Source organism: Perognathus longimembris, chromosome 12, assembly GCF_023159225.1.
Source record: "Perognathus longimembris pacificus isolate PPM17 chromosome 12, ASM2315922v1, whole genome shotgun sequence".
Classification (NCBI taxonomy): Eukaryota; Metazoa; Chordata; class Mammalia; order Rodentia; family Heteromyidae; genus Perognathus; species Perognathus longimembris.
Window position 1 is genome coordinate 41,827,893 of NC_063172.1, and position 26,047 is coordinate 41,853,939.

Below are 26,047 nucleotides of genomic sequence, written 5' to 3' on the forward strand. Positions count from 1 at the left end.
TCTGAGTATTTACCCAAATGTTCACAAACAAGGCCATACTAAAGCTACCAGCACAACGATTTTCATTGCAGAGTTTTTAAAATTCATTTCTTTATTGTCAAACTTATGTACAGAGGGCTTACAGTATTATATGTAAGGCAGTGCGTACATTTCTTATCTAACTTTGCACCTCCTCCCATATTTTTCCCCTGCTTTCTCCCCTTCCCATTTCTGCCCCCTCCATGAGTTGTACAGTTGCTTTACACCATACAGTTTTGTAAGTATTGCTGTTGTATTGCTTTGTCTTTTTATCCTTTGTCTCTCGATTTTGGTATTCCCTTTTTCTTCCCTAGTTCCAATACACATATGTACAATGTCCAGGGTACCAAAATCTCTTACAGTTTCATCAGGGATAAAAGCACGGGAAAGAAAGACAAAAGAAAAAGGGCATAATTTCACATGGTATGTTGAAAATAACAACAATGTTAAACTGCTTGTTTCCATAATTTGGAGTTCATTTCACTTAGCATCTTCTCTTTTTTTTTTCATTTCCTACTTGTCAAAGTGATGTACAAAGGGGTTACAGTTTCATATGCAAGTCAGTGAGCAGTGAGTACATTTCTTACCAATTTGTTACCTCATTCTTATGTGTTCATATGGACATAACTGTTGAGCTGTTTTTATCTTTTGATGGCATTATCCCTAGATATGTACTTATTAGTCCCAATGAGGAAAACCAGAGTCTATGTATCTTTGGGTCTGGCTCACTTCACTTAGTATGATTTTTTTTCCAGTTCATTCCATTTCCTTACAACTGGGGCAATTTTGTTTATTTTTTGGTAGGTTTTTGTTTTGTTTTGTTTTTGTTCTTGTTTTGTGCCAGGTCTGGAGCTTGAACTCAGAGCCTGAACACTATCCCTTTGTCCCTGAGATTCTTCTGCTCAAGGCTAGCATTTTAGCCACAGCTCCACATCTATCTATTTTTAGTAGTTTTTAGAGGTAAGAGTCTCATGGGCATTTCCTGCCCAGGCTGTCTTTGAACAGTGATCCTCAAATATCAGCCTCCTAAGCAGCTAGGAGTATAGGCATGAGCAATTAAGACTCAGCTAAGACTAGCTGCTTATCTCTAGAAGATGTATTCTCTTTTGATGTTTTTGGGACATGTAATATTCTTAAAGGACAGAGAAAAGTTGAGAAAATTCAGAGTAACCAAGCAGTGCCAGGTATTTAGTGACAGTTATTTTAGCCAAATTTCCCTTGTGCTCTTTATTGTAAATTAGCTGCCCCTATTGTGCATGGATAGATTGTGGCACATGATTTTACAGCAACACTCATGAAACCAATCAATTTATACTAAATATAATATGAAAAATAGCATTGCTAATGGATGGTATTTATACTTATTAATCAGCGTTACAACCAGTAAAAATGCTATTAAGTGAATAAATTTGTTGATATTTAGTTACTAATTTTGTATACTCATTAATTTCAAAGGATAAGATACTTTATCAAATGATTTGAATATTAAACAAGATACATCTTGTGTAAAATAGAATGTTTGGAAGCCAGACTTGCTATTTATTTGGTCTGCCAGGGTGGCAAAACAACATATATTGCTATTTATGTAAGAGGCTTTTTGTTAATACCAAGCATGTAAAAAACATTCAATAACTGGATATTTTCCCACTAAGTATAAAAATACAATTAAGGATGAGTTATAGAACAGCTCAATGGAAAAGCAAAACGTGAGTAAAACTAGAATAAAGCTATGAAATTGATCACATTATTACTCCAGTATTTGGTAAAGCAGTGAGACTTCATACCATGATATAATCAGACTTAAAAGTCAAAAAGCTTGTTACCTATCATCTTATAACTGATATACAGATGTAGCAATGGTTATTGTAAAGGTGATGTACAAAGGGGTTACAGTTACATAAATCAAATAATGAGTACTTTTCTGTTTCAATAGTGTCATTCCCTCCCTCATTCTCTGCCAGTTTTTCCCCTCCCAAATTCCCTTTCCACCACAAATTTGTGTGGTTCTTTTCCAGCATTGTGTCTAGTGTGTATCACTGTTGAATTAATTCACCTTTTGTGATCAAATATGAACATATGTCCTTGTTTCTCTGCAGTTTTTCTTCAGTTTATACTATGAAGAGAAGAACAATTCATTCAATTTTCTAATGTTAGATTCCAATTTTCAGTTTGACCTCATCTGATCAGAAGCTATTGATATCTGTAATTTCTATCTAGGTCCTCTACAAACTTAATGGCAAAATAACATTATGGGTTATATTAGGTGTATTAGGTCTTTGCACTGCTGTCTACCATGCCTGGCTCCATAACCAAAAATGAAGAATTTCATTTTTTAAAAGATTTGTCTACTAGAATATAAATACCGTGAATGAATGTACTCCTAGCTGAAGTTTGTGCTCAGTAAGTGTTAGGAATGAGAAAGCTATGCCTATAAAATGTAAGCTGTAGTAGAAACATTAAACATGTATTATGAAAGTAGCCAGAGTTAAATTTGAAGTAAGCAGGTTATTTGATGTGTAAATAAATGGAAAATTATTATGGAGATCAAAAGATAATAGATCAATAGATATTATGGGATGCATATACACAATGGAATTTTTATGCCTCTATTATAAGGAATGGCACTGCCCCTTTGGTAAGGAAATGGATGGACTCCATAAAAATAAAAATTAAAAAAAACCTAAGTGAAGTGAGCCAGATCCATGTTTCTTTCTTTGGTAATAACTAGTACATGTCTAGGATAGTCCTCGCAGGAGATCACAATAGTTGTGTACATATGAACACATAAGATGATACTAAGTTAAATGAATTCCAAGTTATGGAAATAAGTGGTTTACCATTATTGTTATTTTCAATGTACCATTTGAAATTATGCCACTTTCTTCTGTCTTTTTTCCTCATAGTTTTAACACCTGATGTTACTGTTACTGATTTTGGCACCCTGGATGTTGTATATATGTTTGTTTGAACTAGGGAAGGGAAGGGGGACATCGAAGTCGAGAGACAAAGGATAAAAGATGAACTAATGCAACAGCAATAATTACAGAACTGTATGCTGTAATCCAACTGTACAACTCATGGGGAGAGGGAATTGAGGAAAAAGGAAGGGGGGAAGAAATGAGGGAGGAAGAAAATTTGATTAAAAAACATTTACTCGCTGCCTTATGGATGAAACTGTTAACCTTATGTATAAACTGTACATCACTTTGACAATAAATTTTAAAAAATTGAAAAAAAAACCCTGAGACAACAAGGCATATGACCAAGCTAAATTTGAAACAAACAAACACACACACAAAAAAAAGGTTAGTCACCAATTGTACATGCCTGTAATTTTAGCTACTCAGGAGGATTGTGGTTTGAATCCAGCCTTGGAAGTAAAATCTGTGAGGCTGAAATCTTGAATTAACCACCAAAAAGCCAGATATGGATCTCTAGTTCAACTGGTAAAGTGCTGCCCTTGAGCAAAGTAGCCCAAGACCAATGCTTAAGCTTTGAGTTGAAGCTCCAACGTGGGTACAAAGCATAAATACAAAGTCACAAATATATACATATGTACATACATACATTGAAAAATATGAATTAAGACAATTTAAGGATGACATACTTGCTATTCCAGTTAGTCATTTGAATCTATAGAGCAATTTAATACTATGATATACTGTTCCAGCTTTCACATATGTTCAAGCAAAATACATCCTTTTCTTTAGAAAACTTGAAAACTTATAAAATTAATTCCTATATTAACATAATTTTTAAAGTGATATAAAGCAAGAGATTAGTGTGAAAAATTAAAGAATATTGGAAAGCCACAAATTTGTTGATAAAATATTTGATATTGGGATATAACTCCTTGTTTTGTCATAGTCAAAAGGCAATATGATATTGATTGTCACAGAGTTTTTATACTTCACAAAATTTAAATATATGTGTTTATTTAAATTATCTGTTGGAATATGTTTGAACATTTTGTACTTTTTTATTTCACTGGACTCCTAACTATATAACAGCAAATAATGTGGGAATTAGTGATAAATAAAATGTATGCATTAGAAAATTTTACCATTTAATTAGATAGACAGATAGATAGATAGATAGATAGATAGATACATACATACATACATACATGCATACATACGTACATAGATCCTTACAATAAGAATATGATTATGGAAGCTAAGCTCCAACTATGTACTATAAATGGACATGTTTACTACATTCTAGCTATTTTCTTCTTTTTTCCTTTTCATTCTCCATGACAAAAATTTACACATGAGCTTTGAAACAAGCTACATTTCATTTATTTCTTCTTTTTATTTTAAAAGAAATTTATAAACAGTTACTTTTCAAAATAAGAAAAAAATAGATGTGGGACTAGTTAAGTTAAAAAATTGAACATCATGTATTGGTCTTTTGATTTCTAGAATATTATTCACATTTTATCCTATGCTGGAAAAACAAACACCAAGGTACAACTTATCAATAAGACACAAAATCTGTATCATTATTTTGCAAAACCAGTGTTGGAAGATCAAAGACCATATTCTTATGACCCATGAATACTTCATTATAACAATTTCCTTATAAAGTAAGCTTGGTCACTGCAGCTCCAGGAGCTTTGATGCAAATCAATGAAATTAATGCTTGTGAAATAGTTAATTTATTTCCCTGTATGATATACATGGAATCAAGTACAAAATTTCAGACCCAAACAAACCAACCAAATACAAACAAGTCAAACTATAAGAACGTTAGCGGTTGAATGGGAAATCCACTAAGAAGAGCCATAGCAGATGCAGGAAATGCTGCTAAGTCACCCTCCAAGTAACAAGCTCAGTACTTTGCTACATCTGTCCTCTGGAAGGACTTGAGGGCCTTCTTTGGCCATCGAGGGTCTTGTCTCTACAAAATTTCTGAAAAGGACAGCTAATCTTGACTATATAATAATGAAACACCTTTGGCATGTCTTGACCCATAAAGACAATGGGTGACATTTGTATTTCTTGCTATGAGGTTGTCTTAACAAGATACAGAGTGGCTTAACCAATAGAAATTTACTGGCTCATAGTTCTTGTATGTATGTATGTATTAAAATGTTATAAAATATTTTTGTAAATGTTATTGTTATTTAAATGTTATTGTAAAGATGATGTACAAAAGAGTTACAGTTATATAAGTCAGGTAATGATTACCTTTGCTATGAAACAATTTCAACCTTTCCCTCACTTTCTCCCAGTTTTTCCCTCCCAATGCACCTCAACATAGTTTCTAGTGTGTACCATTGATGCATTTTTTTCACCCTTTGTCCCCACCACTTTTTCTGCTTCCTTTTACTTTTTCCCAACCAGACAAACTTACATAAAGGAATAAAGGCACAAAAAGCAAAAAATAGTGAGAAAGGAGGAAAGAACAAACTAAAGCAAAAGCAAAAAAAACCAAAACCCTCTCATTTCCATTTTTCACAGTTCATTTCAGTAAACATTATTTTATATGATCATATGCAAATAGCTATTGAGCTTTTGATCATATGCACATAGCTTTGTGATTCTCTCCTAAGAATATTCTTTCATCTCACTATGTGAATATCTAGAGTCCTGTATAATTTATAATGTACAAATGTATTTTTCATCTTTTACCATACAGGGCATTTACTTGTAGATTTATAGTCACATTCTAGTTACCACAAATGAGGGAAACTATGAAACATGTGTTTCTTTGGGTCTAGCTTACTTCTCTTAATATGTTTTTTCCAAGTACTTTCATTTCATTATGAATGGGGCAATATCATTTTTTCTGCTGGAAGCATAAAATCCCATTGTGTGTGTATGACATAAAATCATCCATTTTTTGATGTATAGTTCTTTAGAGTGAAAGTTAAACATTAATATTCCAACAAGGTTAGATATCCTGGAGTCGTCTTATTTTTGGCTTACTGTTATTTATTGCTGTCACCTCACAGGATTTCTCCTCTGTGCATATCAATCCTTATGTCTCTCCTTTTTCTTAAGAGACTATGACTATGACTGCATCCTTAGGTTCTTAATTCAACTTAACCATAATTTTAAATACCCTGTCTCCCAATGTAGTCAGAGTTGGGTTTAAGAATTTATCAATGGATTCAGTTCATAACACTACTCAAATCAAATGATCTTTTAAAGAATGGGAATAATGTAGATGTGTACTTATGCAAAAGATGAAAATTGTTATGAGTGGTTGTGCATGCTCTCAAACAATGATTAAGACTACCCTGCAACGAAATGAAACCCAGAAAACAAAATAATTAAAACTTTGTATTTTTATCAGGTACAAAAATTTTAGGGAAGCACTTTTCTATAATTAGAGTAATCTAATTTCCTGAATTCTTATAGTCTAAAATCTTATTCTTTTTCTGATTTTTCACAGAAAGAACTATTTTATTATCATCCCTATACTCCTGCAGGCAATGAGTTAAATGGCATATTAAATATATTTCCAATCTTTTTATAAAATATATATATATATATATATATATATATATAGTTCAAGGGTATTAAAATGTTTACTCAGTGCTTTCATTCGTCTTATGACTACATATTTATCATGCAGAATTTACACTTTTGAAGCATACCTATTTTATTCCTTTATTATTATTGCAACAGATCAGTGACTAAATACTTCAACTGCAGAATTACTGAACATGTGGAAGGATTATCCACTCAGAGAATAAATCCAAACCTGGAGGTCTTGATAAAGGGAATGAAGTGCGCTCCCTGTGAAGAGCTCCAATCAAATGTCAAAAAGGTAATGGATAAATTGTGTTGCTGTAGGATTAAACATATTGTTGCTTGCTAGATTCTCTTCAGTGGATTTTTGTTTTCCCGTTAAGCATGTTCATCAATGTCAGATTTCATTATGTTGGTGACAGGTAAAACCAAAGTTCATTATAATAAAGATGTGCTTACAACATGAGTTCTGCTAAACTCATTAAATGTGGTTCCAAAATACGCTGCAAGAGAATAGAAAGATTCTCCTCTTTGAAAAGTCCCGATTTCCTGTGGTTGAAAATAAATTTTCTGGTGAGCTACCCTGTTTGTTGAAAATTCAGGCACTTTACACAGTAGGCTTCTGAGCAACTAATACGCAGTATTGACTAACAAGAACTCTGGTTTCCTCAGAGGCCACTAGAAATAAATAAAAAAAAGAGATGTCAAAATTATCTAGCCTCTTAACAATTGAAGATTTAGTCAGTCAGTTTTGTATCTCACATTATTATCTGTTGGGATACTTGGTTGAAGGACAGGAAAACCACATTGACAAACAAATAAAAATAGAAAAAATAATTTTGTGCTGGGAAAATCTGAAGAGTTATCAAAGATCTGATTTGAAACCATTTCTACAAAGATTGAAGTGGCTTTCTCTTATTCCAATTCACTTTATATTACACAGCCTTTCAGGATCTCAGAACAGAAGTTTTATACCTAGCTTCATTGTTAGAAATGCTCCACAATCATCCAGGTGAATCTGACAAATTCGAACCAATACTTATCTGGAAAACATATTTCTGCAAATTAATGTAATCAGAAGAAGATAAAGAACCATCTTAATAAAAAAAATTATAGGTGTGTATGTTTCAGCAATGCCTAAAACAGGAAAGGAAGTAGGCAGAGTGAAATAGCCATGGAAGTCTATGGGAAGTGATAAATCTTCAACATATGTTGAGGGAAGAGATTGAATGGTAATGACACATTCTTTTTTTTTCTTCAAATTTTTATTATCAAACTGATGTACAGAGAGGTTACAGTTTCATACGTTAGGCATTGGATACATTTCTTGTACTGTTTGTTACCTTGTCCCTCATACCCCCCCCTCCTCCCCCTTTCCCTCCCCCCCCCGGAGGTGTTCAGTTCGCTTACACCAAACAGTTTTGCAAGTATTGCTTTTGTAGTTGTTTGTCTTTCTTTACCCTGTGTCTCTCAAATTTGGTATTCCCTTTCAATTTCCTGCATCCAATACCAGTATACACGGTTTCCAATATACTCAGATAAGATTACAGAGATAGTGTAGGTACAACCACAGGAAGGTGATACAAGAACATCATCAAAAATAGAAGCTACATATACACATGGGACGTTGAAAGTAGTTACAACTGTGATATAACAATTGTTTCCATAACATGGAGTTCATTTCACTTAGCATCATCTTATGTGTTCATAAGGGTATAGCTATTGGGCCTTGTGATGCTCTGCTATGACTTGCCTAAACCTGTACTAATTATTCCCAATAAGGGAGACCATAGAGTCCATGTTTCTTTGAATCTGGCTCACTTTAATTAGTATAACTTTTTCCAAGTCCTTCCATTTCCTTACAAATGGGACAATGTCATTCTTTCTGATAGAGGCATAAAATTCCATTGTGTATATGTACCACATTTTCCTGATCCATTTGTCTACTGAGGGGCATCTGGGTTGGTTCCAGATTCTCTCTATGACAAATTGTGCTGCGATGAACATTGTTGTGCTGGTGGCATTACTGTGATTTTGTTTGTGGTCTTTTGGATAGATACCCAAAAGTGGGGCTGCTGGGTCCTAGGGGAGTTCTATATTTAGCCTTCTGAGGAATCTCCATACTGCTTGCCAGAGTGGCTGAACCAGTTTACATTCCCACCAGCAATGAAGTAGGGTTCCCTTTTGGTCACATCCACTCCAACAATTGTTATTGTTCGTTTTCTTGATATATGACATTCTTACAGGGGTGAGATGGAATCTCAATGTTGTTTTGATTTGCAATTCTTTTATGGCCAGTGATGTAGAGCATTTTTTCATATGTCTCTTGGCCATTCTCATTTCCTCATCAGAGAAGTCTCTTTGTAAGTCTTTAGCCCACTTGATGAGGGGGCTATGGGTTCTTTGCGGTACCTTCTTTGGAAGAAGGTAATTTTTTTAGTTCTGCATATATTTTAGATATGAGGCCTTTGTCCACTGAATGGCCGATAAAGATCTTCGCCCAGTCTGTGGGCTTTCTGTTTATCTTGCGAGCTATATCCTTTGCCATGCAGAAGCTCTGCAGTTTGATGCAGTCCCATTTGTCCAAACATTCTTTTTTTTTTTTTTTTTTTTTTTTTTTTTGGCCAGTCCTGGGCCTTGGACTCAGGGCCTGAGCACTGTCCCTGGCTTCTTCCCGCTCAAGGCTAGCACTCTGCCACTTGAGCCACAGCGCCGCTTCTGGCCGTTTTCTGCATATGTGGTGCTGGGGAATCGAACCTAGGGCCTCGTGTATCCGAGGCAGGCACTCTTGCCACTAGGCTATATCCCCAGCCCCCAAACATTCTTTGATTTGTAGCCTTTCTGGGTCATTCTTAAGAAAGTTCCGTCCTGCGCCAAGGAGCCCAAGTGTTTCTTCTATTCCTTCCTTTAGTGTGTTCAGGGTGTCTGTTTTGATTTCGAGGTCTTTAATCCATTTGGAATTGATTTTGGTGCAGGGTGATATATAAGGATCTAGTTTTAGTTTGTTGCATGAGTTGAGCCAGTTTTGCCAGCACCATTTGTTAAAGAGGCTATCTTTCTTCCAAACTATAGTTTTAGCTCCTTTATCAAAGATTAAGTAGGCATAGTTCTGTGGGTTCATTGCTGGGTCTTCAATTCTGTTCCATAGGTCTTCAGGCCTGTTCCGGTGCCAATACCAAGCTGTTTTTATTACTATAGCTTTATAATACAGCTTGAAGTTGGGTATTGTAATTCCTCCAGCACTGTTCTTTCTGCTTAGGAGTGTTTTTGCTATGCTAGGTCTTTTATTGTTCCATATGAATTTCTGGATTGCTTCCTCTATTTCATTAAAAAAATGGTGTTGGGATATTAATGGGTATTGCATTGAATTTGTAGATAGCCTTTGGTAATATTGCCATTTTGATTATATTAATCCTCCCAATCCAGGAGCATGGGAGATTTTTCCATTTTCTTAGTTCTGACTTAATTTCATTTTTCAAGCTTTTAAAGTTCTCCTCAAAGAGGTCTTTCACTTCTTTGGTTAAGGTTATTCCTAGGTATTTTATGTTTTTGGGGGCTATTGCAAAAGGAGTTGCTTTCCTGATTTCAGCCTCGGTCTTCGGGTCGTTAGCATAGAGAAAGGCCGTTGATTTTGAAGGTTTATTTTATCCTGCAACTTTGCCAAAGTTTTGGATCAGCTCTAGTAGCTTGGGGGTAGAGTCTATGGGATTCTTTAGGTATAGGATGATGTCATCTGCGAAGAGAGAAAGTTTAACTTCATCTTTTCCTATTTGGATCCCCTTTATATTTTCTTCTTGCCTAATTGCTCTGGCTAGGAATTCTAGTACTATGTTGAAGAGCAGGGGAGAGAGTGGACATCCCTGTCGTGTTCCTGATTTTAAAGGGAATGGCTTTAGTTTTTCCCCATTTAGAGTTATACTTGCTATTGGTTTGTCTAATGACACATTCTTGTTCTGTACAGGATTTAATACTGTATCTTCACTCTCATATTACTAATAATATATTTTATTAGCATTTAGTTGTGTGTATATGTGTGTGTGAGTGTGTGTATGTTTTTCATCTCCTTTCGAAGCCTTGTACTTATAATGCTAATATCCCCAGGAATTCTCATAATTTTAGTACATAAATATTAGATTTCACAGTAAGTGCAGTGATATTAATTATTCAATTGAATTTGTATATTCCGATGAACTGATCTCTCCTTTGGGACAAAGAACCCAGTACACTCTCTCTCTGTCTCTCTGTCTCTCTCTCTGTCTCTCTGTCTCTCTGTCTCTGTCTCTCTCTCTCTCTCTCTCTCTCTCTCTCTCTCTCTCATCTGTTCAAAAATTGACCCCATATCATAGCAGAAGATGGCCTATAATTTGCTCTGTAGTTCAGGCTAGTCTCTGTAACTTGAGATCCTTTCACATCAGTCTTCCAGTTGTTGGGCTTATGGAGGCATGACTATACACCTTCACACTTATGTTATCATTAGTGTAAAAATACAACACATCTGGTATCTAGTTGCAAAGAGGTGGTTTATAATCTCCCATGTTATCTTCAGTCATCAAAATGGATTTTATCAAGATATTTAATATAAGACATTAAAAAAAGAAGCTGTAATTATAAATTTTGTTAAACATAACGAACAATGCATGCTCCTTGACTCATTCTGCCATCTTTGGAGTCAGAATATTTTATAAATGCAGTATTTTTGCAAGGAACATGAGGTCAATAATAGATACTACTATTGCATTCATCATCATCTTAGCCGCCCCTTCAATTCCTAAGGTACTATATGCAGTCATTCACAATACTCTTCAGCCTGTTTTTAATTGGTCTGGGATTTCTATAACATTGGAGTAAAATAACATTTTTCTTTATTTTATGCAGTGGTATGGATGTATAATAATGAGCCATCTACATTAAAACAATTCCATTTTCTATGCAAATTCTGTCATATCTTTTAGTAGTTAGACATTAGAAGCTATCATTTTTGGCAAGATCAGATTTTGATTATAATACTATAATTTTAAAAATTGTTAGCTTTAATCCTTCAGCAACAAAGATTTATTTGACTTAACATAAGGCATATTTATTTACTCATGCCATTTTACAGATTAATGATGTGAATTTATTGCTACATAGTAGTACATAATTATAATAGTTTATTATATTTAATTTTCCACCAAGAGTGCTTATTTAGGTTAACTTTTTCTTAATTATTAATAAAGGCACAATGAACACTCATATAAAGATTATGTATAAATAGAAATTGTCATTTTGGTGACTGGGCATATGGCTTAGTGGCAAGAATGCTTTCCTCCTATACATGAAGCCCTGGGTTCGATTCCTCAGCACCACATATATAGAAAGCAGCCAGAAGTGGCACTGTGGCTCAAGTGGCAGAGTGCTAGCCTTGAGCAAAATGAAGCCAGGGACAGTGCTCAGGCCCTGATTCCAAGCACAGGACTGGCAAATAAAAAAAAAGAAATTGTCATTTAGTTTAGGGAAATATTTTCAAATTAATATATGTATGTGTCATATTCATCTTCAAGAGCAGTATCAAAAGTTATATTTAATATGCAGACAGAAAATTCATATTGCTAAATTCAGGTTTATTTTTGTTAACATAGATGTATTTGGTATTCTTTCTAGTAATAGAGCATAATGTACTGCTAGAATTAGAAACCGATTAGCCTGTACCATGTAAATGCCAATATGAAAAAGAAAGAATTCTCAAAATCAACTGAGAGGAAAAAGTTGGGGTGCAGCTTATGAAGCATTTGTGTTAGCTGGAATAATGTATACATATCTTTGATATCTACAGAAAGAAAGAATAAATGCAGTAAGAGAATCTACCTGTGTCACAAAATTGGTACCAGCCAGCTACTTCCCTCATAGGTGAAGTTTTTTTACATTAATTAATGTATTTATTGTGAAAGTGAGGTACAGAGGGGTTAGAGTTTCATATTTAAGGTAGTGAGTACATTTCTTATCAAACTTGTTTCCTCTTCTTTCATTTTTCTCTCATCTTCCCCTTTCCTCAAGTCTCTCCCCTGCACAGGTCACAGTTGGTTTATAGCATATGCTCTTCCAAGTACTGCTGTATCATTGGTTCACCTTTTACCCTTTTTCTCTCCATTTTGATTTTCCCCTTCCCTTCCCTACTTCTGATAAATGTATATACAATACCCAGGGTACCAAAATCAGTTACAGTGACATAAAGGGTAAAACCATGGGGAAGAAAGACAAAAGAAAAGGTAATGATTTAACTTGGTACATTGAAAATAACAACATTGATAAATGACTTATTTCCATAAAGTGGAGTTCCTTTCACTTAACATAAATTTATGTGTTCATGTGTACATACCTATTGACCTCTTGTGATCTTCTGCGAGGATTATCCTAGATATGTAATAATTATTGCCAATGAGGGAAACCATACAGTCTATGTTTCTTTGGGTGTGGCTCCCTTCACTTAGTATGAATTTTTCAAAGTCTTTCCATTTCCTCAAGAAAGGGGCAATGTTATTCTTTCTCATAGAAGCCTAGAATTCCATTGTGTATACATACCACATTTTTTGATCCATTCATCTACTGAGAGGCATCTGGGTTGGTTCCATAAATTGTACTGAGATGAACATAGTTGTGCTGGTGGCTTCCATGTGGTCTTGCTTGTAATCTTTGGGTCAATGGCCAAAAGCGGGTTTGCTGGGTCATAGGGGAGCACTATGCCCACTTAGTATTGGATAAAAGAACTAAAAATAGGATGGAAAGAAGACACCCTCTTCAACAAATGGTGCTGGCAAAATTGGTTAAACACCTGTCCCAAACGAAAGCTAGATCCTTATATATCACCCTGCACCAGAATCAGAATCAATTCCAAATGCATAAAAGAACTTCATGTAAAAGCATATACCTTGAATATATTGCAGAAATCAATAGGAGCAACCCTTGGGCTCTTTGAAACTTTCCTTGAACACCTTGAAACTTTCTTAATAAAGGCCCAGAAACACAACAAATCAAGGAAATACTGGACAAATGGGATTGAATGAAACTCCAGAGCTTCTTCATTTCAAAAGACATAGTTTGCAAGATAAATAGAAAGCCCAGAGATTTGGAGAAGATCTTCATTGGCCAAACAACAGGAAAGGGACTCACATATAAAATATATGCAGAACTGAAAAAAATTAAGTTCCCCCAAAAGAAATCCTCAAAGAAACAATTGCCCCCTTAATAAATTGGCTAAATTCTTAAAGACAGACTTCTCTGAAGAGGAAAGGAGAATGGCACATGAAGAAGTGCTCAACATTACTGGCCATAAAATAAATTCAAATCAAAACAACATTGAGATTTTACCTTACTACAGTAAGAATGTCCATTATAAAGAAAAATAATATCAACAGATGCTGTCAGAGATGTGGCCAAAGGGAACTATACCACACCACTTGTGGGAGTGAAAATTTGTTCAACCACTCTGGAAAGCAGTGTGGAGGTTCCTCATAAGGCATAGGTGAGATTTTTAAGTACAGTCAATAAGGAAGGATAAGTCCATTCTCTAACCCAGTTCCAATGGCCAGCATGGTTTCCTGTGAGTAAAGATGAGTATCCCTGAACATGATGGAACTCGGGAAACTTCCCAGGAAGCTTTTCTACACAAGCTTGAGTTAGCACTACATGCTGCAGCAGGCAGTGTACAAAGCACAGTCTCATCTCTGAGGGCTAATATAAATTCAATATGGGTGAACAATCATCAAAAGAAGATTAAAGTAAATTGGTAACAAGTAACAATCCTTTTCTAGAAAGAAATACCTGAAATATTTATATACTCATGAACTATTTTATTTTCTGCCATTTCACTTGAATGACTTAAAGTAGGTATCTTGTGGATATCTACTATTCTCTCACTGTCTCCAGAAATAAGGAAAATGAGCCTCTTTATTTCCCCACAAATGACAACATATGTGACATTTGTCTAATTCTAGTTTATATTACTTATCAAGATGACCTCTAGTTTCTCAGTTTTCCTGGAAATGGCAAGATATTTATTATGACCAAATAATCATACATTGTGTATATTTACCTTTGTGTTCTTTTCCTAAGGGTATCCTTTAGCCAGTGTGAATGCCTAAATCCTGTATAGGTTATCATGTCGAGGTATTTTAGATGTAGCTTCCACATATGAAATAAAACACATGCCATTTGTCTAAGCTCAGCTTACCTCATTTAGCATGACTTGTTCTAGTTCCATCCACTTACCTACAAATTAAATATTCTTATTCTTTCTAAAATTACATTGTGTATGTGTACACATTTTATTAATCCACATTTTATTCATTCATTCATCAGTTGTGGACTATCTGGGCTGTTTCCATAACTTGGCTATTATGAATAGTATAGCAGTGAAAATGGAAATACATATGTATGTATGCTGACTGGAATGATCTGTGTAGATGCACAGGAGAGATATAGCTGGGTTATAGGGAAGTTATATGTGTAGAGTTGTTTACATTCCCACCAACAGTGTGGTGGGTTTTTTTTTATTCCCACATCCCAGCCAGGATTTATAATCCTTCAGCTTCGGTGTGAAGGAATCTCAAAGTTGTTTTGATTTTCATTTAGTTAAAATGTGGAACATTTTCTCATTTGTCATTTCCTCTTCTTCATTTGGCAAGTCTTACTTCTTCTGGGAAGTCCCTATTTGGCTCCTTTTCTGGGAGTGTTTTTGAGAATGTTTTTGGAAGAGATCAACACTTAAATCTGCAGATTTCTCTAAGAATTAGCTGACCACATCTCATCCAGTGAGAGACTACGTAGAGCAAAAACAAAACAAAGAAAAAGAGCAAGGGAAAACTTTTCTATTTTTGTATAATGGGTTTTTGCTTGGACAGACCTTTTCTACATTCAGATCCAATTAGAACTCACAGTATTTGATCTTACTCTGCAATGCAAATGTCTCCAACATAATTTGGTCTTTCCTTATGTCTTAACAGTATCATAACATTTCCACGTTATAGGTTTCTATTCATTCTTCCTTTCTGCATTTCACCATTCTTCCCAACAGATATAGATATTACTTAACATGAAAATACTCTCCTGTCTTAACTTTTATGGTTGTTATTTATTAGAGTCTTCTATATTTATTATAGGTTGGAATAAAGTTTGAATTTTTGTGTCTACTAAGAGACTTAAGGATAAGAAATGACTCCCAAGATAATTGTGAAATTAGTTTCCAGGGCCATTCAAACTTTTAGCAAAATAGAGGGGAAATATAGGTAACACCTGAAGCTAAAGTCTTATGTTTCCAAATATAGTTTGGCTAAAGGTGTCACCAAAGTCTGATTAGTCCTTTCTACCTCCACACAACAAGGGAGTCTTTACCTGGAACATTGAATTACCTTAGATGTGGAGAGAAGTGCATTATTGTTCTGTGAATTCCTAGAAAAGCTCACATTGGAGGATTGTCTCTATCAGATATTTTGCCTTCTCCAAGGTCTTTCAGGAAAAATTAGAGAAGCTTCTATTCTACTAATGAAAACATCAGCAAGGATCATTAAATTATTATAACCCTGACATGGAATGTCCTGGGTAAGATCAACTTAGCACCTTCCTAAATGCCATTTCTCTTTGAACTATGTGCACTAAAGGAGGGATTTCACAGATGAATCCTCGACTTCATTTTGGTATAAGGTGAATACAAGAGTCATTTGTGTTCTTCTGGTCTGTAATGGTATAAGTGATAAAAATTATGAAATTCCTATGACTTCTATGATTTTATGAAGTGATTGAAGGCCCAAGAGTCTTTTCCTTTTCCATGTGTTCTTCAGAATTAACAATGAATTTCCATTGAATAAACTGATTCAGTGCCTGAGAAGTATATAAAAGTTTATGATGCAGGGCAAGTTTAAAAGAAAAAAAAAAAAAACATTTCTTGGTGAGTGAGAAATGTCAAGGAAGCAGCCAGCCTGGCATCAGCTGAATTATTGTCTTTTTTACATTCTCCCTTTTGAGCTGCAGTTCTCTGCAGTAGCATTGCATGTATAATCTGTTTTGAATTGGCTACATATTCCACAAATCTCTGACAATTCTTCATCCTTTACAAAACTACTCCAATCAGTAATCCTATTGGTTCCATAGTGGCCCAAAGATTGGGCACTAAAATCTGGCCTACAAGAGTGTATCTGTTTTTACAGTTTCTGAACAGGAATGGATTGAAAACTCATATCTGGCAATTAAAGCCAAGATCACTGGAATTATTTTGCCACATCTTGAAAGTAACATCCGTGAGAGCATGGCTGATATCAGTTAACTTTCCCACAATCATCAACTAATGTCTTCAGCTTCAAATACAACTTAAAATTGATGTGAAGTTAATCCATCTAGGATCTGATCCAAGGTTACTTTAGTGGCTTCTACAATTAAAGCATGGTGAATTACAATTCTTTGATAGCTAATCCATCCTTGTTCTGTAAAATCTGCCTCTTTAGAAAAACAAGGCACAAGCCTGGGCACATCACACAGAGGTTAAGAGGACTATTCTTAATGCCACTCCCTGTCTTAATCATGCATATAGAATGAAAGTATTTTACAAATCTGATCTTTGAAGAACCTTTTTCTTCGTGAACACAGACTACGATATTTTTTTTCCTAATTTTTTTTTGTCCTTTCTTTTTTGGTACTGGCCATCGAACCCAGGACGTTGCACTTGCTAGGCAAGCACTTTGCCACTGAGCTACATCCCAGCCCATTTTTTTCCCTAAATTAAAGGCTACTGATGCCCTTTCTAGACGCTGTGGCCATTGTCAAATGAAAGAAACTATCTGGCCACTCCAAATGATGTCCTAGATTACTCAGTATTTCATAAGGTGTGATGTTAAGATTACCCCAGATCTGATCTTGAGAGAAGTTTCTCCTTCTTAATGCCAAGCAAAAACAAACAAACAAACAACAAAAAACACGTAATGGGCCTGTTGGTGGGTAATTTGGGTTTTGATAGAGTGATGCCTGAACATCCAAGAAAATTAATAGTGAGGCAGCATTACTTTGTAAACCTTATTTTAAGGAGTGACTATGAAAATACCTTCTCTACTTGGCAGTAATGCTTAATCTTGTAGGGAAAGCACCCTCAGTCTCCGTGTCCTGGTGTTGACAGAAAGATGAAGCTTGTCTAAGAAAAATGGAGAGAGAACTGTTCAGCTATATTCTTATGTAGCGATAATTCTGAGGTCAGTTCTTTCAAATGAAAAGAAATGTTAACAGTCTAAATTAAGTAGAATGAAAAACAAAAAGCACCTTTCAGATACAGGAGCATAAAGCACTTGGCACTGCAGAATATGAATGAGAATAACTTTAGGATTGAGGAGTATGGAGTATAAGGGAATGCCTATGTCATTAACCACCTGTGAGTCTTATGCTAATTGGCGAAATCTATTATAATTCTCTAAAGACTGATAGGAGTATTACATAGAAATATATTACATTCACATGACGGGATACACTGTACTTGAAAGTTGATTAGCCTCATTTTTGCTTTTAGCCTTAAAGGACTCTGTGTTGTTTTTTTTTGTTGTTTGTTTGTTTTTGTTTTGTTTTGTTTTTTTATAAAGGTGAAGAATTCCTACCTTCAATACTAGGGTCAGCATTAGTATCTTTCTTAATGGTTTCTACTAATCTCCTATGGAAAACAATGGAAGACTCATTTAGGCCAAGAGCGACTTTAATATTATTAGAGTTAACATACCTACAGATACATCTTTTGATTTCCTCCATCAACAATTCACCATCTATTCTTCCTTATTCAGAGTTGATATTGATATTTTTTTATTATTGGTAGTAGAAAAGGAAATGTTTCTGGGAAACCTCACACATTGATTACAATCTAGTAAATTTTTGGAGACTATACAGGTAAATAAGATACTTCTCCATTATCTGTCACTGGGTTCTAGAAGAAAGATACAATTCCTGAGTCAAACTTTAAAAATATTATCAATATAATTCATTTATATAAGCTTCACAAAAAATTGAATGAAAATTATTTTCCTCCATCCAAATTCTCAGCTAATTAATTCTTCTTTCAATTTTATTCACAGGTATATGAAAATCCCATCTATTCTTTTGCTATAATGCCTGGTCCTCCTACTTGACAGATCCAGGTGAATCTTCCCACAACATAGCATTGCCCCACACCCCACTCTGCACTAGGAAGTTGAGATTCATTATCCTAAGGAAAATTCTTTAGCTCTACAGCAACAGAATAGATTTAGACGGGGCTTCTTTGTACACTCAAAGGACCTGGTTACATCTCTGCATCCTGTGATTACTGTTCAGAATCTTCAGAGAACTGACTCACCCTTTCCCTGAGTTTTCTAAAACATGTAAGACTTTACCTAGAATGTATTAGGTTTGGAGGAAATAAACTGCTGGTTCCTTAGGAGTTCATACATAAGTGGCAAGAAGATGTGGCAAATACAACTGAGAACCTGGAAGAACAGTAGAATTCTGGTTGTTAGGAATCTTTCCAAAGGATGAATCTAGGTATCCCCATTCAAAATTTTCACCTGATTTTTGTGTATAATTTATCTTTTTAGTACAATCAAATTGGAGCCTAAGAATTTTGGCAAACATAGACACTTACATTTCAGAATAAGTTTATCCTAAGCCAATGCTTCATGTATAAGGTCCTGAAGGAATTCGATCATGTAGTTTATGAAGTAACATTATAGTATTTTGAGAAATATTCAAGTAATGTTAATAATCAATCCAACATGTATTTAACAGAAATTAGAAATGAAAGTGATATAACTCTAATTTTGTATTAATATTTGCTTTCCTTTGGAAGAGGGTAACTCTAGAAGAATTGCTAACATATTAAGTAGTAGTGTGTAAAGAAAGTACCTGTTTTTAAAAAAGTTGGCAAATGAGTGATGATACAGTAATGTAACTTCAAATGCATCTCTCCAGAGTTATGTGTCATTCTCTATTTTCAAGGTTGAGAATTTTGGACTATTAAATGGGTTAAATTTATGAGTTGATGAGTGTACATTTTTTCTGAGTTTTATCTACTGAGCTTTTAGGGCTTTCTTCATAAACTTATGTATGGCATGCAAGAGCCCAGCCATAAATTGCATATATCTTTCCCTCCAAAATTAGTTTAATGAATGTCCTATATTTTAAAGTATATGTATAAAGATAGTTTATGAAACCTCACAACGTGAATAGCTGCAGCAGTCAAACATGTTGATTACCTTTTTGCCCAAAATAAATGGTTTCTGATTCAGTTCTTGAAGAGATTCCAATTTCATTCCTTGAATATACGCAGGAACCCAGAAGAAGATGAATTTGATTTGAATAGAAATACACACTTAAACATACTTCACTGTGTAAATGTTGACACATTTCATCAACAAAGTAAATGACACAGTTCATGAAGAAGAGGATATTTTCCTGCAATCTACAGTTGATTATTATTTCCAGGCTAACTTGCAAGAGAAAAGGACATTTATTCATTTTAAATCTTATGTTTTTAGGATAAGGTAAGCTCAGAAGAGAAATATCCATTAATAAAATATTATTTGGAAAAGTTCATTGAAGAAACCCCAGAACAGATAAATTCCTAATAGGTAGAGGAAAAGCAAGTTTTAGCCATTGATATATAAAATGACTATGTTTTGTGAAAAAAGAAACTATAACATGGAATTAATATATTTTAAATATGAGATGAAATATCCTACCTACTTAGAAATTATGTAGTTCCTATCTTATAAAAAGGCACATATGTTTGAGTTTATGTGTTCATTATAGAATATTTTAAACACTTCTTGGAATTAAAAATTGCATCATCATCATTTTTTTAAATTAGCTCTGGTTGTTTTCTCAAGCCAGAGTTGTTTAAGATTCTTCAGTGAAAATAAATTTAGGAAACATGCTTTAATTACCCTTAAGGAATCACTTATAAATGAAAGCTTGAATGGGGTGTCTAAAATGGGTTCTTACTTTATCCTTAATTTTTTTTTTTTTGGCCAGTCCTGGGCCTTCAACTCAGGGCCTGAGCACTGTCCCTGGCTTCTTTTTGCTCAAGGCTAGCACTCTGCCACTTGAGCCACAACACCACTTCTGGTCATTTTCTATATATGTGGTGCTGGGGAATCGAACCCAGGACTTCATCTACACGAGGCGAGCACTCTTGCCACTAGGCTATATTCCCAGCCCTTACTTTATCCTTAAACTTTTATTAAATGTTAGTACTTTCTATGAATAATGGGCACTCTGAGAGTGTTCAATTGACAGTTTAATGACTAAAAGTACATTAAAACAATGGTTACATCTGTTCATTCATTTATGACATATTTATTTTCAAAATTATTTTCTAGGGGCTGTTCTAGCTACTAATGATAAAATATTCAAGAACACAAAGTCTCTGACTTAATACCACATGTATTGTATGTTGGCAGATAGTCTTAAAGAAATGATAACATGATATAGATATAAGAATAAAAACATCCATAAAAATAAAGCAGAACAAAGAATTTTCTGGTATTCAAGGTCTATCACTCTACCTGACATTTAGGGAGCTTGATTACAGGAAGGTGCAAACCATGTAAGGGCTGTTAAAAAAAATAAGCTAGATAATTTGAAGACAACATGTACACTGATAATCAAGACTTTTCAAGTATTTGGAAAAACAACAGATGTACTAAGTTACCTAGTGCCAGAAGATGGTGGCTATGGAGAGAAAGGGATAGGTAAAAGAGATAGATACTTGGATAAACATAAAACAACAAAGAACTTACAGACAACAGTGGGAAGATACTAGTAGTAAAGTTAAAGCAGAGAAAAATGTTAGGTTAGAGCAAAAGAAAAAGAAATCAGTAATACTTTTAAAATTAGTTAGTAGGTTAATATGGTCATCAAACCTAAAGATAGTGACTGCCAAGACTTAGAGTGGAGATATTTAAGGAGTAGAGGTCATTTCAGCGAAGGTAACAAATTGTTGTCATCAGATAAGCACAGGTAGGAAGGAATGTCTCAAGCCATTATTCTTGAATATTTAGGTGAGTCACAAAGTAATTGAGGCTGAAGAAGAGCTTTGTGGTTGAAGATTATTTTGGACATCCTAATGGAGATAACAAGCTAAGTGAAATGAACTCCAAGACATGGATACAAGAGGTTTTTCATTGTTGTTATTTTTTCATATACTATGTGAATTTATTCCTTTTTTTATTTTTTTCCTCTAGTTTATCCTCTGTTATCAGTGTCTTTGACTCTGGTACCCTGCATATTGTGTATATATTTGTCTGAATTATGGGAGGGAAGGGGAACATCAAATTGGTGAGACTAAAGAAAAAGATCAAACCAACACAACAGTGATACTCACAAGACAGTAGGTTGGAAATTAACTGTACAACTAGAGTAGAACAGTTGGGGGGGAGGTGGAAGAAAAATGAGGGAGGGGGTAACAAATATGACAAGAAATGTACTCATTACCTTACATATGGAACTATAAACCCTATGTATATTACCTTGACAATAAAATTAAATTTAAAGAAAAGAAAGCTTCTGATTATAAATCTTAACCTCATTGAAGATGTTAGTCCTGAGACAGAAATCTGGGAATCATGTTTCATAAAAAGTATTAGAATTTGTGTGATCTTTTCAAATAACTGAGATGGAGTAGAGAGCAACACAAGATGAGGTAGAGGAATTTCTTTAAGAAATACTGAATTTGACAGGTAAATGAAAAGGAAGACTTAGTCAAATAGGGTGAAAATGACAGGAAATTTTGCCAACTTTAAGTCAATTTAAAATAAAAGTGAAAGATAATGTGTGTGAAAGATGCTGTTAGTCAGAGCCTTAAAAATTGAAATGAAACTTTTAGAGCTGAAGGTACTAGTGACCTTGACCATTCATTTCAGAAATTAAAATGAATCAGAAAGAAAGAGGGAAATGATGATATGTCAAAGTGATATCAAACAGTTTGAGCACCCGTGTTAGGGAAGTTTGTCGGAAAGTAATTGATAAAAATCAGATTACATAGGAGAATGAAGGCAAACTTCTTTTGCTTTTCAACATAGGAGAAATAATTTTTGCATAACAAATTGAAAGTTGTACTACAGGAGAAAGCTTCAGCAATTAATTGAAAGTTTAAAACATAGTAAGGTAAGATTATCTTTACTCAAATGAACTCCATGTTATGGAAACGATTGTTATATCACAGTTGTAACTGCTTTCAATGTCCCATCTGTATCTGTAGCTTCTATTATTGATGATGTTCTTGTATCACCTTCCTGTGGTTGTACCTACACTATCTCTGTAATCTTATCTGAGTATATTGGAAACCGTGTGTACTGGTATTGGATGCAGGAAATTGAAAGGAAATACCAAAATTGAGAGACACAGGGTAAAAAAAAGACAAACAACTACAAAAGCAATACCTGCAAAACTGTTTGGTGTAAGTGAACTGAACACCTCTGGGGGGGGAGGGGGGAGGGAAAGGGGGATGAGGGAGGCGGGTGTGAGGGACAAGGTAACAAACAGTACAAGAAATGTATCCAATGCCTAACGTATGAAACTGTAACCTCTCTGAAAATCAGTTTGATAATAAAAATTTGAAAAAACAAAAAAGAAAAAAAAAGATTATCTTTACTCAAGAATTGATTCAGTAATATTAACTTGGATTTTTAATTTCACAGTTTCTCATGGGATTATAGATTACAAATCTTGATTTCAATACAGGTGTCAGTAGTTATGAATGAAAAATATCACAGTTCCTTCAGTGGATATTTGCCTATCAAAGAACTTTCCATGTATATGGAAACAAAATAATAAAATGTATAAAATATATGTTTATAGTGAGATGTCACACACATAATCAATATAACAACAGAATACTGTCTGCCATGAAAATCTGATGGGGAAAAAAAAAAAAAACAGTATGAAATCATTGACTACTACTACTAGCAAGCATTCTCCAAACCACAAGATTCATTAAAAATTCTTAAAAATATTAAAAGCACTTGAACTGATTTTAAATTATTTCTCATGCAAATTTTGTGAAATGCCTGCTAAAAGTAGACAATCCAAAAATATTTTGTAAAATGCACAAAATGTTTTTACGTATATATTATGACCTTTAAGTAATTTTCTGTCTCAAAAACTTACACATTAAAAAATAGCATTTAGGGCTGGGGATACAGCCTAGTGGCAAGAGTGCCTGCCTCGGATACACGAGGCCCTAGGTTCGATTCCCCAGCACCACATATACAGAAAACGGCCAGAAGCGGTGCTGTGGCTCAAGTGGCAGAGTGCTAGCCTTGAGCGGGAAGAAGCCAGGGACAGTACTCAGGCCCTGAGTCCAAGGCCCAGGACTGGCCAAAAAAAAAAAAAAAAAAAATAGCATTTAAACGTATTACCATTGTACAAAACACAGTTGATGAGGGGCTGGGAATATGGCCTAGTGGTAAAGTGCTCGCCTTGTATACATGAAGCCCTGCGTTCAATTCCTCAACACCACATATATAGAAAAAGCCAGAAGTGGCGCTGTGGCTCAAGTGGTATAGTGCTAGTCTTGAGCAAAAAGAAGCCAGGGACAGTACTCAGGCCCTGAGTTCAAGCCCCAGGACTGGTAAAAAACAAACCAAAATAAAACGCACTTAACTAATAATGCATTTATAATTGGATAGATATAAACTTGCAAGTTGATTTCTTTTTTTAATAAATGTGGCCTAATTACCTTTGGTATTCAATTTAATCAATATACCTTAAACCAACTAAGAAGTTTTATTTTGCTATTTCTTATTGTTACCAAGGTTGTTTTAATTACTAGATATCAGATTACCAAGGAATTATGTTAGGTAAGCATTGTCATTTTTAGCCTTGAAATAATAATAATGCAAGTTTGTCATTTTCTTCTCTGTGCCTAGAATTTAAACTTTCTTATTTCATGTAACCTTAACTACTTACAATGATACACATACTACTGGCACTTACATCTTACAAATGAATCAACTAGATATGGAAGAATTACATACTGCCACAGGCCTATAATTTATATGTGATAAAATATAAGGTAATGTCTCTGAATTTATCATTAGAATATTGTATAACAACATTGTTGATTTTACCATTATTCTTGGATTATACTTAAAATGCATTTCAACTAGAATTTGACTCTGGCAAAGATTCTTGGACATTAGTTTTGTTTTTCTATCCTTTTCTTATAAATGTTTATTTTTATTTTTTCTGTGGTAAATCTGACATTTGCCAAGTTTAAAGCAAATTTTTGAGAACTAGTACATTTGAAGATTTAGATAACATTTTGACAAAATGAATATGATTGCACATTTATGTAGGTCTTTTGTGTTGATAAAACTGAGGTTAAATTTATTTCAAAGTTACACTTTCTTTAAGATTACTGAGTCAGTTCTAAAACTTTCCAAAACTTTTATATAGTTAATCACAGCAATTCTTGCTTTGAAATAAATTTTGTCTGAGTTTTTTAAAGGTATAAATCATTCTGTTATCTTCCTTTTCTCCTATTAGCCACTTTCTTAACTTCTGATATCTATGAAGGATTCACTAACAAAATAATAAATGTGATGCCTTTCTGAACAAAAAAAAGAAAGCATGGAATTTCAGCAACACACAAATAATTGGTTAAAATAATACACATTGAAGTCAACATTGAAGCATTTTGTCATAATTAGAATGTGTTTGAAATGTTTTTGAAACCATTTTGCTTTATCTCTCACTTCCATTTTGAGCTATCTGCCCATGGGAAATTACATACAAAATGGACAATATTTGAAAATTCAAAAAAATAAAGTTTAAGTTATTCTTGATGCTTCAGTAAATATATTAAAAATCATTACTTAATTTCTGGTGTATATTTAGCTGAATGCTTACATGGTTTCTATCAGCATTTGTCACAATAAGGTATCTTTTAGACATTTTCATAATGTGAAGGAGATTGTAAGAAATATTGACCTCTGTTCTGGGGAAAGATATCCAAACGAAAAGACTCTGGAATTGTATTTTAGTTTACATTCCTTGGGATAAAAAAGTAATTAACAACTGGAGAAACATAGATAAGTGTTACACAAAGATGGTTGCATGAGCTAGGTACTCCTGGTTTGTAATCCTAGTTACTCAGGAGGCTGAGTTCTGAGAATTTTGCTTCAAACTTTTATTTTTTATTGTTTATGAAAGTGACCAAAAGGCTTCACTAACATGTGCTTCCTGTATGCTTGTATTTGTTACACTATTGTACAGGGTTCTCAGGTAGGATTCTAGGGGACATGAGAAACTGTAAACTGAAAATATCCTAAATCCTATACCGAGAATCTGCTGTGATATTACTCCCAACATAGTACGTGGTATAAGCAGTCACTGTGCTTATTCAGACACAAGAAAGGGGAAAATGTACTCCTCTAAAAACCGAAAGAATGCCAATGAATATTTAGAATATTCTCTAGCAATTGATATAGAGTTAGTTGTAGGCTAACATTAGCTCTTTTATTAGCAGTTTGTTTTTTATGGGCTTGAACTCAGGGTCTGCCTGTGCTTTG